General features: G+C 43.0%; 1 long non-coding RNA gene across 3 annotated transcripts in view; it reads left to right on the top strand.

The window, feature by feature from the left end:
• The window catches only part of LOC141107253 (uncharacterized), a 35,764-nt gene that overhangs the window by 2,640 nt on the left and 16,696 nt on the right, over positions 1-16,428 (top strand). The window contains exon 1 of one of the 3 annotated variants that reach the window (XR_012235840.1): positions 14,715-14,855. The exons of the other annotated variants lie outside the window; for them this stretch is intronic. This is a non-coding gene — a long non-coding RNA (uncharacterized lncRNA). Of the gene's footprint in view, positions 1-14,714; positions 14,856-16,428 lie in introns of those variants that run through there. 3 annotated transcript variants of the gene reach the window in all.

Here is a 16,428-nt window from a genome sequence, read left to right as displayed (position 1 = left end):
CACAAAACCGGCTCACAGCCACACCTCTGCAATTCGTGGACATGCCCACTCGGTCGAAGCCTTTCAGGCCATGATTGGATCGGTCAGGCGCCTGCTGTATTCCATTACTTTACCATTTTCAATAACTGGGGAAGGTGGGAGGAGTCCGGTGACGTCGATGTCCGTGACATCACCGGATCTCCGACGGAACTCCCTGAAGACCCGGAAGCCAGCGGAGAGGTGAGTACTGATCAAAAGAATTTTGATCGATCAAAATAATGAACGATTAATTGAGGAATTAATCGTTAATTTCCGCAGCCCTAGTTTTTCGCCTTCCTCTGGATCAACTGTGGGTATAGATTGTGTATATGGGATTGTATGATTTTTTTATTCATTTTTATTTTTTTTTTTTAATTAGTTGAACTAGATGGTCTTTTTTCAACCTACTAACTATGTAAATATATTGGATGGGGTTGACCTTTAAAAGATAAAAATAAAAAATGCAGTTATGGACAAACAGTGAAAATCAACATTTTATTGCTGTCTAAAAATTGTAAAGAACATGAAGCTATTAACAGACAGTTAAACAGATGAGATGGCAGATAAACAATCCAACTGCTTTCAGCTGGATGATCTCATGCCCAGGGGATGTCTCCACAATAAGTCAGCAATGCCCACTCATTATTGCCCCTATCATGGTGATCAACTGCCTTTCTCTTCTCCCTGTTAACCCCACTCCCTTCTCCAAAAAGAGGAAACTACTCTAGTATCTCTCTAGTTATAAGGTAGTCAGATACTGGCTGCACAATCAAACCACTTTCTAATCTACAAAATATATAAAACAATGTTCTGTCACTTAGATACCCCTCAAAGTAGGGTGACCATTTTTTCTTCTGTCCTAGGGATTGATTCAAGGTGTACTGATAAGAGAGGTCTCTTTGAGCCTCGATACAATCATCGGCCCCAACAGGCCAAGAGGACAGCCACAAAATAGTTGGCAAGGAGTGGCCCGGACTTACATCAGACAGTGCGCCTAATTTTTATTTCACATATTTTACAATTAAAACATTTATCACAGATTGTAAACATGGTAGTATGTTTAAAAGACATACTAGGCTTTGCAATAAGAAGGCACCACCTTTATGGTAGACTGTTTTAATTCACCAGTTATTATGTCCCTCCTCTGAGTCATTTAGGACTAGCACAGCAGCTTCTATCTAAGGCTTGCCATGAGCAGTATTTTCTGACTGCAAGTGGCAAATATGAAGAAATTATATGCAATATTTTGCATTTACCTTATTTATTTTTTTTAACTAATGTTTACATTTTTTGTGCCAAAAATATATCCAAACACAAGGGTTCTCTATAAGCATACCTAAACCCTTCCACCTCCTAAAAATATGCCTGAATTTACCCTGAATTCTCTGTTCTGGAGCTCATCTCACGTCATGAATGCTGCTGTCAGACTCACCTTCTTTACCAACAGCTAGGTGTCTGCCACCCCTCTCCGCCAATCCCTTCACTGGCTTCCGATCGCCCAAAATACTAACATACAAAGCCATTCACAACTCTGCCCCAAGCTACATCACCCATCTTGTCTCCAAATAGCACCCAAACCATCCTCTCTTCTCCTGTCAAGACCTCCTGTTCTCAAGCTCCCTTGTCTCCTCCTCCCATGCTCATCTCCAGGACTTCTCCAGAGCCTCTCCCATCCTCTGGAACTCTCGACCTCAATCTGTCCAGCTATCTCCTACTCTGGCTGCCTTTAGGAGATCTCTGAAAACTCATCTCTTCATGGAAGCCTATCATGCCTCCAACTAATCTTTTATCACTTCCATCAGCTCATCCCCCACAGTTAAAACCTTCTGTACCACTTGCACCACCCTATTAGACTATAAGCTCTTATAAGCAGGGTCCTCTTAACTCTCCTGTATTTTATTGTATTGTAACTGTACTGTCTCCCTTTTATATCCTAAAGCGCTGCGTAACCTGTTGGCGCTATATACTGTAAATCCTGTATAATAATCATAATCTCTGTCTCCAGGCCTGTAAAATGAACAAAAATAAAATAAAAATAAATGCATACATGTATTTCAGCCCCTGGCACTTCCTGTATAAAGTTGATAACACTGCCTTACTATGCCTTGCATGTTGTCCCATTCCCATTGTGATCCCATTCCTTTGAATATTGGGCCACCAGGTAACTGTGTAATAGGAGGAATCAAAAAAAGAGAAACAATAATGTGTCTAGGGATCAAGGGCACCACATCCCTTGAAAAATGTTACATCGCAAAGAATAACCTTGGGATTTTGAAGATGTCATCAAAACAAAAAACAGAATGTCCTTAAAACCACATTTTTGTACTTTGCATATTGGCGAAACATGTTGGGATCAAGAGACTGCATGACCATTGGTGGAAATTTTATTCCAGCATGTTGCCATGTAGGCAGAATTTTGTAAAAATCTCTTTTAATGTTTTATATGGATGAATTGCACAAAAAAAAAAAAAAAACCTGCTGTTTTTAGGACATTCAGTTTTTTGTTTTGATGGCACCTTCAAAATCCCAAGGTTTTTCTTTGCGATGTAATGTGTAATAAGAGGACCTCCCATTTGCACTGATAGGTCTATTAGTACAAATGGGAGGTCCTCTTATTACACTGCTATTACACTACACTTATGCTCCGTACACATGAGCGGAATTTCCGTCTGAAAAATCTTAGATGGTTTTTCCGACGGAATTCAGCTCAAGCTTGGCTTGCATACACATGGTCACACAAAAGTTCTCTGAACTTTCGACCGTCAACACTACAACGAGCCGAGAAAATGAAGTTCAATGCTTCTGAGCATGCATCGAATTGTTTCCGAGCATGCATGTTTTTTTGCGCGTCGGAATTGCATACAGACGAACGGAATTTCCGTCAACAACTTTTTCCGTCGGAAAAATAGAGAACCAGATCTCAATCTTTTGCTGTGGAAATTCAGACAGAAAAAGTTGGATGGAGCATACACACGGTCGGAATATCCGACCAAAAGCTCCCATCACACTTTTTTTGACGGAAATTCCGTTCGTGTATACGGGGCATAACAGCATCAAATGCACGTGTAAAGAAAGGGGAAAAAAAAGGAACATTACAGCCCTTTTAGCAGGAGAGTTAAAAAAAAGGTTGCCAAACAAGGTATGTTTGAAAGGATTTAACAGATTATAAATCTCCAGTAGAGACATGTAAGGATGAGAGCCAAGAGATTGCTTTAAATACAGGATAATCCTCCTGGAAAGAATATGAGTAGAGGGAGGGTTATGCATCTGGGTCACACACAGTGCTATCAATCAGGAGTAAACAGTGGACAGCTTTACATGTGCTGAAAAAGTGAGGCCAACAATTTATATACTAACCGTAGAATGAAACTAAATTCTCCTATGCTAAATGTGCTTGCGCCCCCTACAGGCAGAAATGCAGAATGACGTTTATTTATGTGATTCTGCCCACAGCTGCCGCCTTTTAGCAGTTAAAGTACTATAGGGCAGTCAGCAAGTAGTTAGAGTGGTTGTAAACCTTTACATAAACCCCCATGAAGTGACATGCCTCAGGTGATACACAGAGATGAAACAAATCCTCCTATATATGTTGTACCTGTTAATCTGCAGTCTTCTCATCTCTACATCTGTTCAAAGTGCAATTTATAAAGCTGTCTGTGAAGACAGAAAGCAGGGAGTGGAGAGCTGAAATTACACACTGCAGAGTTCAGTGAGGAGAGAGCTCTGACAGCTGATTGGAGTGAATGGGACACACCCCCTTCACGCAGCACACAGGAACAGAGCTGAGGCTGTCACTCAGCTGGAGCTCCCTCCCCTGTCACCTTTTTTTCACTTGGTGTCAGGAAAACATGTCAGAAGTGACTCATGATGATAGCAGAGAAACGATGCAGCAGACAGAAATGATACGTAGTGCTCTTAATTGAGACAAGTACACACTATAGGGGGATATGCTTTGTTCATATTTCTGAGATTTACAACCACTTTAGGCGATTGCCAACTGCCCTAAGTAGTTTTAGTGCCGGTTCACACCAGCATGATGTCAGACATCGCATGTGATTTGCACCACACTGCTGTGCACCAGTTTAAATACTGTATCGTGTTTTACATTTAAATGTAAAGTATCAGAAGTATTAAAGGAGAGTAGCGTGGAGGCCGTAGGGTGACTGATTCCATCATGCCCACGTTTGAGAAAATATTTTCAATCTATCCCAGAGTTAGTCAGCCAGATGTTCCATCCTCCTAATTTCCATAACCGTATACACTACAGCATGCGTGTTCAGGATGGTAAATAAGTTCAGAAGTCTCCTAGCTGCCTTAAGTATTTGGAAAGTCATTTTTTTTTAAGTATTGCATATCCTTAGGGGAGGCTGAGGAGGCAGTGGGGTTGATTTACTAAAACTGGAGAGTGTAAAATTTGGTGCAGCTGCCTGTGCATAGTAACCAATCAGCTTCAATCTTCAGCAGGGCACACCACTACGCTACTGAGTTGACAACAATCATACATAGGAAATACATGTACTAATGATTGATTCTTTTAATTTGATACAATAATGTTTTGCATTTGAGGCATTAATATTATGGTAACAACCATGCTCATGTGGCATTGGCTATTAGGCATTCAGAGAGAGGATTGGATGCGGCGCTGTTCTAATGACTAATCGGTGATGAACTTGTAGTGTCTGTGTGGTGTTACAACCTCTGGTAATTAAAAGGTAGTGACAATATATAGAGGGACTGATTTTTCAATGAGTGATTTGTCCCATGTAAATAGCGTCTAACACATGAATAATATTAATATTTGCAAAAATGTATAAGTGATGAGAAATTTGTCCAATATATCACATCATACATAATAAAGTGCATAGACAAAAAAGTGCTTAGTTAAAAAATTGGGGGGGGGGGGGGGATTGCTTACAAAGTGGTAAAGTGACTTGTGCTCAGAATAATGAACCAGTGCTTGCTAGTTCATTATTATTGGCTCATTATATTATTGCTGGCTCATTATTATTCGGCTATTGTCAGCATATGCTGCTGATTAAGATGTAACCTTTGCAGTTTTTATTTTCACAGTATATAGCTGGTTGCTAAGAAAGGGGCCAGGAAACCAGCCGCCGCGTCCTTAACAACCGATGAGTCATCATCTGACAGCTGAATGTAAGAAAATAAAAAGAAATACCGGGCAAAAAAAATAAATACATTTAAAAATGGTGTGGGGTCCCCCCCCAGGTCCATACCAGGCCCTTCAGGTCTAGTATGGATTCAGAGGGGACCACCCCCCACGCCAAAATTTAATTTAAAAAATTACATGGGCCACCCCTCAAAATCCATACCAGACCCTTATCCAAGCATGCAGCCTGGAGTTCAGGAAAGGGAGGGGATGAGCGAGTGCCCCCCCACTCCTGAACCATACCAGACCGCATCTCCTCAATGTGGGGGTGGTGCTTTAGGGCGGGGGGAGCTCTGCTCATCAATGGGGACAAGGGCCTCTTCCCGACAACCTTGGGCACCTTTACAAGGGGGCCTCCAAATCCCGCCCCCCATGTGAATGGGAATCGGGTACATCGTACCCCTACCCATTCATCCAAAAAAGCAGTGAAATGTAAAAAGAAAACAAGAGCCGGTTTTTGACAAGTCCTTAATTGTAAAATAGCTCTGAGCTATCTTCTCCCCGAGCCGTCTTCTCCTGCCACCGTCCCTCAGGCCGCTGTCTGCTCTTCCTCGCCGCGGTTTACCCGCTAAATTTAAAAAAAAAAGCTCTTCTTCTGTTGCTGTCTTCCTCTGTTGTATTGTCGCCCGCTGTCTGGCATCTCTTATCTAGCCATGGGGTGTGGCCATCCGATGATGTCACCCGGAAAGCCCACCCCTTGTGTTCTTTTTTTTTTTAGCAAGTAACCGGTGGCGAGGAAGAACACAGCAGCAGGGGAAGACAGTGGCATGCAAAAATGGTGGCAGGAGAAGATGGTGGCACGAGACGACACAGCTCAGAGCTATTTTACAATAAAGGACTTGTCAAAAACCGCCTCTTGTTTTTTTTCATTTCACTGGTTTTTGGGGTGAATGGGTAGTCCCCAGTTTCATAGGGGAAGCTGGGATTTGGGGGCCCCCTTGTTAAAGGGGGCTTTCAGATTCTGATAAGCCCCCCGCCCACAGATCCTGACAATCACTAGCCAGGGTTGTCGGGAAGAGGCCCTTGTCCCCATCAACATGAGGACAAGGTGCTTTGGGGGGACCCCAAAGCCCCCCCCATGTTAAGGGTATGTGGCCTGGTATGGTTCAGAAGGAAGGGAGGCACTCGCTCGTCCCCCCCCCCCCCATCCTGACCTCCAGGCTGCATGCCCGGATAAGGGGCTGGTATGGATTTTGGGGGGACCCCACGCCAATTTTGTTTACAATTTTAGCATGAAGTTCCCCTTAAAATCTATGCCAGACCCGAAGGTATTTTTTTCTTAATTTGGTGCTTAGAGAATGCACATTTAGTTGCCATATTTCATGCCTTACCTAGTCCACAAAATAATTATTAGAGCCCTGAAATTCAGCTTTGGAACAGGGATCCCCCCATTACACTTTCTAATCAAGGAAAAACATGTGTGCACAACCAAATACTTTTGTATGCAACTAGATTTAATACAGATTTGAAGGAGTTTGAATAGTTTGCACTTCTAAAATATGTATTTCGAGTCTGCAAAAGTCAAACATAAAGCAAAAAACAATCAACTTTTTATTTCAACATTAGTATAAACATTTGTTACATTAACCACTTGACCACTGGGCACTTAAACCCCCTGAATAACCAGACCAATTTTCAGCTTTTGGTGCTCTCACATTTTGAATGACAACACTGTATCTATATGAATTTTTTGTCCTTTTTTTCACACAAATAGAGCTTTCTTTTGGTGGTATTTAATCACCGCTGGGTTCTTTATTTTTTGCGCTATAAAAGAAAAAAGACCGAAAAATCTGTAAAAAAATAAATTTTTCTTCGTTTCTGTTATAAAATTTTGAAAATTAGTAATTTTTCTTCATATATTTTGGCCCAAATTTATACCGCTACATATCTTTGGTAAAAATAACCCAAATTAGTGTATATTATTTGGTCTTTGTGAAAGTTATAGCGTCCACAAGCTATGGTACCAATATCTGAAAATTGATCACACCTGAAGTACTGACGGCCTATCTCATTTCTTGAGGCCCTAACATGCCAGAAAAGTACAAATACCCCCCAAATGACCCCTTTTTGGAAAGAAGACATTTCAAGGTATTTAGAAAGATGCATGATGAGTTTTTTGAAGTTGTCATTTTTTCCCACAATTCTTTGCAAAATCAAGTTTTTTTTTTTTCTTTTTTTTTTTTTCACAAAATTGTCATATTAGCAGGTTATTTCTCACACACAGCATATGCATACCACAAATTACACCCCAAAACACATTCTGCTATTATTCCCGAGTATGGCGATACCACATGTCTGAGACTTTTACACAGCGTGGCCACATACAGAGGCCCAACATGCAGGGAGCACCTTCAGGCGTTCTGGAGCACCCAGGCCAATTCTGACATTTCTCTCCTACATGTAAAAATCATCATTTATTTGCTAGAAAATTACATAGAACCCCAAAACATTATATATGTTTTTTTAGCAAAGACCCTAGAGAATACAATAGCGGTCATTGCAACTTTTTATCTCGCACGATATTTGCGCAGCAATTTTTGGAACGCGTTTTTTTTGGAAAAAAAACTGTTTTTTGCTTTAAAAAAAAACAAAACAGTAAGGTTAGCCCAATGTTTTTGCATAATATGAAAGATGAAGTTACGCCGAGTTAATAGATACCTAACATGTCACCTTTCAAAATTGCACACGCTTGTGGAATGGCGCAAACTTCACCACTTAAAAATCCCCATAGGCGACGCTTTAAAATTTTTTACTGGTTACAAATTTTGAGTTACAGAGGAGGTCTAGGGCCAAAATTATTGCTCTCGCTCTACCGATCGCAGCGATACCTCACATGTGTGGTTTGAACACCGTTTTCATATGTGGGCGGGACTTACGTATGCGTTCGCTTCTGCATGCGAGCACACGGACAGGGGCGCTTTAAAAAAAATTTATTTTTTTTTATTGTTCATTTTACTTTATTTATTTTAGTTTGACACTTTTTTCCAAAAAAAAAAATTTTTGATCACTTTTATTCCTATTACAAGGAATGTAAACATCCCTTGTAATAGGAATATGGCATGACAGGTCCTCTTTACAGTGAGATATGGGGTCAATAAGACCCCACATCTCACCTCTAGGCTGTTCCTGAAATAAAAAAAAAAAAAAAAAAAAAGATCCTGGCTTCGATCATAGCGGCAGTCGGTAGAAGCACCGGAGGGCGGCGGGAGGGGGGGGCGTCCCCTCTCGCCTCCCGTAAGAACGATCAAGCAGTGTAACAGCCGCTACGATCATTCTTATGGTGTAGGGAATCGCCGGCTGAAAAAGATGATATCTGAATGATGCCTGTAGCTGCACCCATCATTCAGATATCCCCGCACAAAGTCAAGGACGTCGTATGACGGAAGGCGGGAAGTGGTTAAAACGCTTTTTTTTTTTTTTAACACAAAGTTGTCCATTTATACAATATTTCTAACACATAACATGTACATACCAAAAATGACCCCCCAAAATAGATTCTCCTACTATTCCTGAGTACGGCGATACCACATGTGTGAGACTTCCACAGCCTGGCCACATACAGAGGCTGGGTACGGCTGAGCATGGCTGGGTATTGCAGAGTATCGCCGAGTATGACTGGGTATGGCAGAGTATGGCTGGGTATCACCGAGTATTGCAGAGTATGGCTGGGTATTGCAGAGTATGGCTGGGTATCACCGAGTATTGCAGAGTATGGCTGGGTATCACCGAGTATTGCAGAGTATGGCTGGGTATTGCAGAGTATGGCTGGGTATCACCGAGTATTGCAGAGTATGGCTGGGTATTGCAGAGTATGGCTGGGTATGGCAGAGTATTGCGGGTTATGGCAGAGTATTGCAGATTTTTGTGGGGTATTGCAGAGCATGGCTGGGTATGGCAGAGTATGGCTGGGTATCACTGAGTATTGCAGAGTATGGCTGGGTATTGCGGGATATTTCAGGGTATTGCAGGGTATGGCAGAGTATTGCGGGGTATTCCAGGGTATGGCAGAGTATTGCGGGGTATTGCAGGGTATGGCAGAGTATTGCGGGGTATGGCAGAGTATCGCAGGGTATGGCAGAGTATCGCAGGGTATGGCAGAGTATTGTGGGGTATTCCAGGGTATGGAAGAGTATTGTGGGGTATTCCAGGGTATGGCAGAGTATTGCGGGGTATGGCAGAGTATTGCGGGGTATTGCAGGGTATGGCAGAGTATTGTGGGGTATTCCAGGGTATGGCAGAGTATTGTGGGGTATTCCAGGGTATGGCAGAGTATTGCGGGGTATGGCAGAGTATGGCAGAGTATTGTGGGGTATTCCAGGGTATGGCAGAGTATTGTGGGGTATTCCAGGGTATGGCAGTGTATTGCGGGGTATGGCAGAGTATTGCGGGGTATTGCAGGGTATGGCAGAGTATTGCGGGGTATGGCAGAGTATTGCGGGGTATGGCAGGGTATGGCAGAGTATTGCGGGGTATTCCAGGGTATGGCAGAGTATTGCGGGGTATTGCAGAGTATTGCACAGCATTGCAGGGCATGCAGAGTAGTAGGGATGGCTGAGCATGGATGGATGGATGGCTGGATGTCTCTGTGCAGCGCTGTGGGCACTACAGATGCAGCCCACAACGCTGCAGCCATCCATCCATCCGCCTCTTCGGTCACTGTGTACCGATCGGTACACAGGAGGGGAGGAGAGGGGGAGGAGAGGAACCGGCGTCATCAGATGACGCCGGTTTGTTTACATGTGATCGCTCCGTCATTTGACGGAGCGATCACATGGTAAACGGCCGCGATCAGCGGCCATTTACCGGGATCTGTGATGCGCCGGGTCCTGTGGACCCGGCGATCACGGATGCTCTCGAGTGCGCGCCCTAGGGGGCGCGCGAGAGCAGAATTCTGGGAGGACGTCCCTGGACGTCCTCCCAGAGTTAAACAACCGCCCTGTAGCCGTCATTTGGCTATAGGCCGGTTGTTAAGTGGTTAATGCACTTTTGACCAAAAAATAAAAGGCATGGAAATGATGCTCCAGCATTTGACAATATAGTTAAAAGGGCTCTGCTCAAATGAACTTACAATCTACAAGGGTAGGACACAAAAAATTAGACACATTAACTACTTACTGACCGCCCTCCGTTATTGTACTTCAGCTGTTTGACGTTGAATACCGCTGTTATTGCAGCAGATAGCTGCCATAACCCCAGTATCTCTTTAAACAGCGGGCAGTCCGCTTTCAGATAAAAGTGGTCTTCGCCGTAAGATCACTTTTATCGGCGGTGGGAGAAGTGCCTCCTCCTGCCGCTCCCCGGTGGTCTCCCCCACTTACTGGAGCCGGCGGCAGCGGCGGAGCTGATCAGGTCCTCTCCTCTCTGAGACATGGAGCCGAGTGAGGGAAAGATGGGCCCCACTCGGCTCCATACCATTGGATGGCAGAAGCAACATCAAACGTCACTTCTGCCCAATGGTCTTAGTGGGGAAGTTTTTTTTTATTGCTTTTATGTGTAAATATGAGATCTGAGGTCTTTTTGACCTCAGATCTCACATTAAAGAGGTCCTTGCATGCTTTTTTTTCTATTACAAGGGATGTTTACATTCTTTGTAATAGGAATAAAAGTGACCCATTTTTTTTTTTTTAAAGACAGTGTAAAAATAAAAAGTAAAAATAAGAAAAAAAAAAGTAAAGCGTCCTGTCGAGCTCACGCACAGAAGCGAACACATACTTAAGTTGCACCCGCATATGAAAACAGTATTCAAACCACACATGTGAGGTATCGCTGCGATAATTAGAGCGAGAGCAATAATTCTAGCCCAAGACCTTTTCTGTAACTCAAAACTTGTAACCTGTAGAAATTTGTAAACGTCGCCTCTGGAGAATTTTAAGGGTCAACGTTTGTCGCCATTCCACGAGCAGGCGCAATTTTGAAGCATGACATGTTGGGTATCAATATACTCGGCGTAACATTATCTTTCACAAAATGGAAAAAAATTGGGCTAACTTTATTGTTTTATTTTTTTATTTAAAAAAGTGTATTTTTTCCCACAAAAATTTCACTTGTAAGACCGCTGTGCAAATACGGTGTGACAAAAAGTATCGCAACGACCGCCATTTTATTCTCTAGGGCAGTGATAGTGAACCTTGGCACCCCAGATGTTTTGGAACTACATTTCCCATGATGCTCATGCACTTTACAGTGTAGTTGCGCATCATGGGAAATGTAGTTCTAACACATCTGGGGTGCCAAGGTTCGCCATCACTGCTCTAGGGTGTCTGAAAAAAATACATAATGTTTGGGGGTTCTAATAATTTTCTGGCAAACAAAAAAACCTGGTTTTAACTTCTAAACAACAAGTTTGAAAAATAGGTCTGGTCCTTAACCACTTCAGCCCCGGAAGATTTTACCCCCTTCCTGACCAGAGCACTTTTTACAATTTGGCACTGCGTTTAACTGACAACTGCGCAGTCGTGCAATGCTGTACCCAAACAAAATTTTGTGTCCTTTTTTCCCCACAAATCAAGCTTTCTTTTGGTGGTATTTGATCACCTCTGCGTTTTTTGGGGTTTTTTTTTTTGCGCTACAAACAAAAAAAAGAGCAACAATTTTGAAAAAAAAAAAACAATTTTTTACTTTTTGCTATAATAAATATCCCCCAAATTTAAATAGAAAAAAAAAATGTTCATCAGTTTAGCCCGATATATTCTTCTACATATTTTTGGTTTGCACAAAAGTTATAGTGTCTACAAACTATGGGAAATATTTATGGCATTTTTATTATTTATTTTTTTACCAGTAATGGCAGTGATCTGCGATTTTTGCGATCTGTGACATTACGACGGACAGATTGGACACTTGACACATTTTTTGGGACCATTGACAATTATACAGCGATCAGTGCTATAAAAATGCACTGATTACTGTGAAAATGTCAATGGCAGGGGGGTTAACACTAGGGGGCGATCAAGGGGTTAAACGTGTGTTCCCTCCTACTTACTAGGAACAAACGACATGTCTCCTCTCCTCTGACAGCACAGGGATTTGTGTGTTTACACACACAAATCCCCGTGCTGGCACTTGTGCCCTTTGGTGGCTGAAAAGGGGAAGGACGTACCCATACGGGATTTCCCCCAGGTGAGCCATTTTGCCGCAGTATATGTGCGTGAGCCGGTAGGGAACCTGTTAAGTAATTAAACAAATCACATTAGAAAAGCAGGGATACAAATCAGGCTAACAACAACCATGACAAACCTTTTTAGTGATCAGAGATCCTCACCCCAAACCCCTAAAAAGTTAAATGTCAGGATTATCATAAGCAAAAACAGACAAAATTAATACAAAAGCCAAAAAGGCAGCGTACAAACTACATTGACACACATAGCAGGAATGAATTAGCAGGAACCTTCCTTCTCATCTAAACCATTACAAAGCAGTTGTAAGTCTAACATGTGAGATTTAGAAGTAATCATCTAACAACAGACTTTGGGGTGTGGGTCATGAATTATGTGCCACCCCTCACCACACAAAAACATATCTATTTGTAACCCACTATACACACTGCAAAGAAAGATTCCTTTTCCTAGGCCAAATACCCACCACAAATTCAGGCCTTTAAATAACCTAGCTAAGATTTCTAACACACCCACCTAGACCCACCCAGTAAAGGACACACCCACCAGGGTAATTGAATCTTCACGTGTGAGGCCCCTCCCAACACACGCACATTTTATATAGACTTTATTTGCACAAATATGTCAATTTAGGATGAGTTCATCATATGTTTAATGCACTTTTATTGTGTTTCTTATGTAATTTATTAACTTATACCTAGCACAAAGATAGCATACTTTTTATTGTTTGGTTGGAGCTTGTTACACATCCTACTCAGTGATTTAGATGCTGCTGTCTGTTCGATCTTATTGAGTTTTGATTGCATTTGTTTTACTTAGTTTTACGGCAGTTTTGACAAACTCCGCTTGCTCATCAGGGATCGATACGCTGATCCCCACTGAGCAGGCGGATGACAGGTCTGTCTCCGCTCACTGTGCAGAGATGGACCTGTCAGATTCCTGTTCTCCTCTATGGGGAGATCCAAGAAAAAAACGACCACCTGTCCGTTTTCATCCGATTCCATCTAAATCGATCCTCCAGGCGGATGGAAAATAGGACCTCCATCCATCTGGATTTGGTGAACTGGATCAGATAGCGGCGGATGTCAGCGAACATGTCACTGCTGATATCCGTCGCTCCATAGAGGTGAATGGAGTGTCCAATCAGGTCGGCCTGAAAAACACAGGCGGACCTGGTTGGACAGCATGTGTGAAAGGGGCCTAGGGTTTACAGTTTGTTTACAAGCACACGAATATTATCTTGGGTTTAGTAAGATGAAACTGATACCAGATCAGGGTCTTGCGCCAATTATTTAACAGTATACATTGGGAAGATGTACAACAAATAATACATTGTCAGAGCTCCCTGTTTCTTTTGTAAAATGTATGCTTCACAGACCAGCGTCATTTCTCTTTTGACGTTCCCAGCTCGCCTGCATGTGAAATTCACGGACGATCCTGACAGAGGTTTGTTGTTTGTAAATGTTTCTTGATACAGAGTAATCATACTAGCTATCTGTTTATATTTGCAGAATTGATTTCCCCACAATGACTACTCCACGCCTCTTCATTGTAAATGCGCAACTGTCTCTGTAAACACATAATTCCCTGGTGTACACTGTGTAAAGGGCTAAAGGGCATTTAAAAATTGAACAACCACCTGGATAAGACTGGCTGCAGACATAAGAGATTTGATCCATCTATGAGCAGGCTGATTGTACCACCAGCATGTCAGATTTCTAGTTTGCAAATATTCAGATATTTATTTGTAGAAAATGTTGAAAACCATTTATCATTTTCATTCCACTTCACAATTATGTGCTATTTTGTGTTGGTCTATCACATAAAATCCCAATAAAATACATTTACGTTTTTGGTTATAACATGACAACATGTGGAAAATTTCAAGGGGTATGAATACTTTTTCAAGGCACTATATGTACATTTTATTTTTTATACATATATTGTGTATAATATATTTTACTTTCCTGGACCTCCCCATGTCAGCCTACTATGGGTCAGCTCCGCCCCCTCTGACCCCTCCAGGACCACCTCTTTTCTAGCTCATAAAGGGCGGCTGGCTGCCCACACCAGTGTTCTTTTTTCGTCCTTGCTCCGGATGCCTTTTAAAGTTTATTTTTAATTTTTTTTTTTCTCTTCTCCATCCATCCTGTCAGGTTCAGCCTCTCCCGATTCAGAAGACCCCCCCCATATAGGCTGTAAATCTCCTGAGGAGGTGGGTTCCCATGGTGCTGGGATTGTATGGTACAGTATAAATGACTGTGTATTACTGGCAAAGGTCACTGGCAGTATAAATGACTGTAAATACCTTCGTTAGGCAGGTGCTGGCACTCTCTCCGTCCATGTTTTTGTGTGTTCATGGTTAGGCTCGCTGGTGTTCACCTCCTCCACATGTACTCCTTTCAGGAAGCTCAGAGTTGTGCAGGTGAGGTCAGAGGTAGCTTAGTCTTTGGGTTGTCTAGCAAACACCAGAATGCTCACTGCTGATTGCTGATTCTGTCCTCTAGGCTAATCTCAGCCTCCAGCTGGTCAATCTGCTTCTCTGCTCTGCGCTGGTAAGCTTCCTTCCAGGTACTTTCTGCTGTATTTACTTGTCTGTCAGAGTATTTTTATTATCCTGTACCTTCTAGGACTGGGGAATTATGCCTGCCTGCCTAGCTGCCTTAAGCACCGAAGATTTGGATGGAGAAATTTATTTTAATTGTATTTATTTATTTTTAAAAAGAGAGCACATCCTCCTGTGTTTTACAGAGAGAAGGGCCCACTGCGAGATAAACTCCCGCAAAGAGGTTCCAAATCAGCATTCCAGCCTCAAAAGAGTAAAGAAGGGACTAGACATGACAAATTGCAAAGTCGCATGCAGCTGGATAGATGCCTGTTGTCACAGCATTCCAGATCTCCCTCGCTCTTACCTCACTTTAGTCGCTTGGACCCAAGCCAAGAGAGGTCAAGACATCAGACGGCTCAGGACAATGATGTGAAAGCACGCCAGGTTAAATCCTACATTAAGCACGCTGTCAAGGAAGGGTTAAAGAGTGTTTCAAGGAATCCTTCTCATCCTGCTGTATCTTCACCATCTGCAGATTCAGATCATGTGTTTTCAGTGCGTTTTAACTCTGAAGTCGATAGCGATTCGGATCCATCTGAGGCTGAGATGGTCTCAGAATCGCATACGTTTGATTTTTGCACTGGTTCACCCCTTGGTGGAGGCTGTTAAAGCGGGGGTCCACCCACACCGCCAAAAAAAAAAAATATTAAAAGCCAGCAGCTACAAATACTGCAGCTGCTGACTTTTAATACATGGCCACTTACCTGTCCCAGGGTCCAGCGATGTCGGCAGGCGACGCAGAGAAACCGCTCGGTTCTCGGCAGCTGCCGCCGCCATCCTAGGTGGGGGAATCAGGAAGTGAATTGTTGCGGCTTCACTTCCCGGTTCCCTACTGCACATGCGCGAGTCACGCTGCGCGTCCCAAGTGGTCCCCGCTCTCTCCTGGGAGCTGTGTGTTTCGAGGTGGGGACGGGAAGAGGCGTAGACTCCCATGGGAGTCTATGCCGGAAGTGGGTGCAAATACCTGTCTTAGACAGGTATCTGCACCCCCCCTCCCCCCTGAAAGGTGCCAAATGTGACACCGGAGGCGGGGGGGGTCCGAAAAGCAGAAGTTCCATTTTTGTGTGGAACTCCGCTTTAAGGAAAGAATTTTCGCTTCCAAATAAACAGTAAAGATACTACCCATATTTAAAGAGATCGTTACCCTCCTTCCCATTTCATTTCTGAAATTAAAAAGAGTAATTGATGAGTGGAGGGGGGGGGGGGGCCTGAGGAGAAGCTTAATGTGCATAATGGTGTATCAAAGCTGTACCCCTTGGGACACTACGCCTAAGGTGGATGCTTCATTACGTATATTTGCCCGCTACATTACGCTTCCGTTGGAGTATTTGGTCTCGTTTAGGAATCCTATGGGTCGCAAAGTAAATGCAGACCTAAAAGGTGGTATAGTTTGGACAGCAGCCTGCAGACCAGCGGTAGCACTTACTCCTGTGGCAGCAGCACTTGGGCTGGGTTCGCACCTGTGCGTTTTTTGGTGCTTTTTGCGGATTTGTGGATTTGCACTACTGTCCGTTTATCAT

The sequence above is a fragment of the Aquarana catesbeiana genome, linkage group LG09 (genome assembly GCF_042186555.1).
Source record: "Aquarana catesbeiana isolate 2022-GZ linkage group LG09, ASM4218655v1, whole genome shotgun sequence".
Lineage (NCBI taxonomy): Eukaryota > Metazoa > Chordata > Amphibia > Anura > Ranidae > Aquarana > Aquarana catesbeiana.
This window is presented reverse-complemented; position numbering and strand designations above follow the sequence as displayed.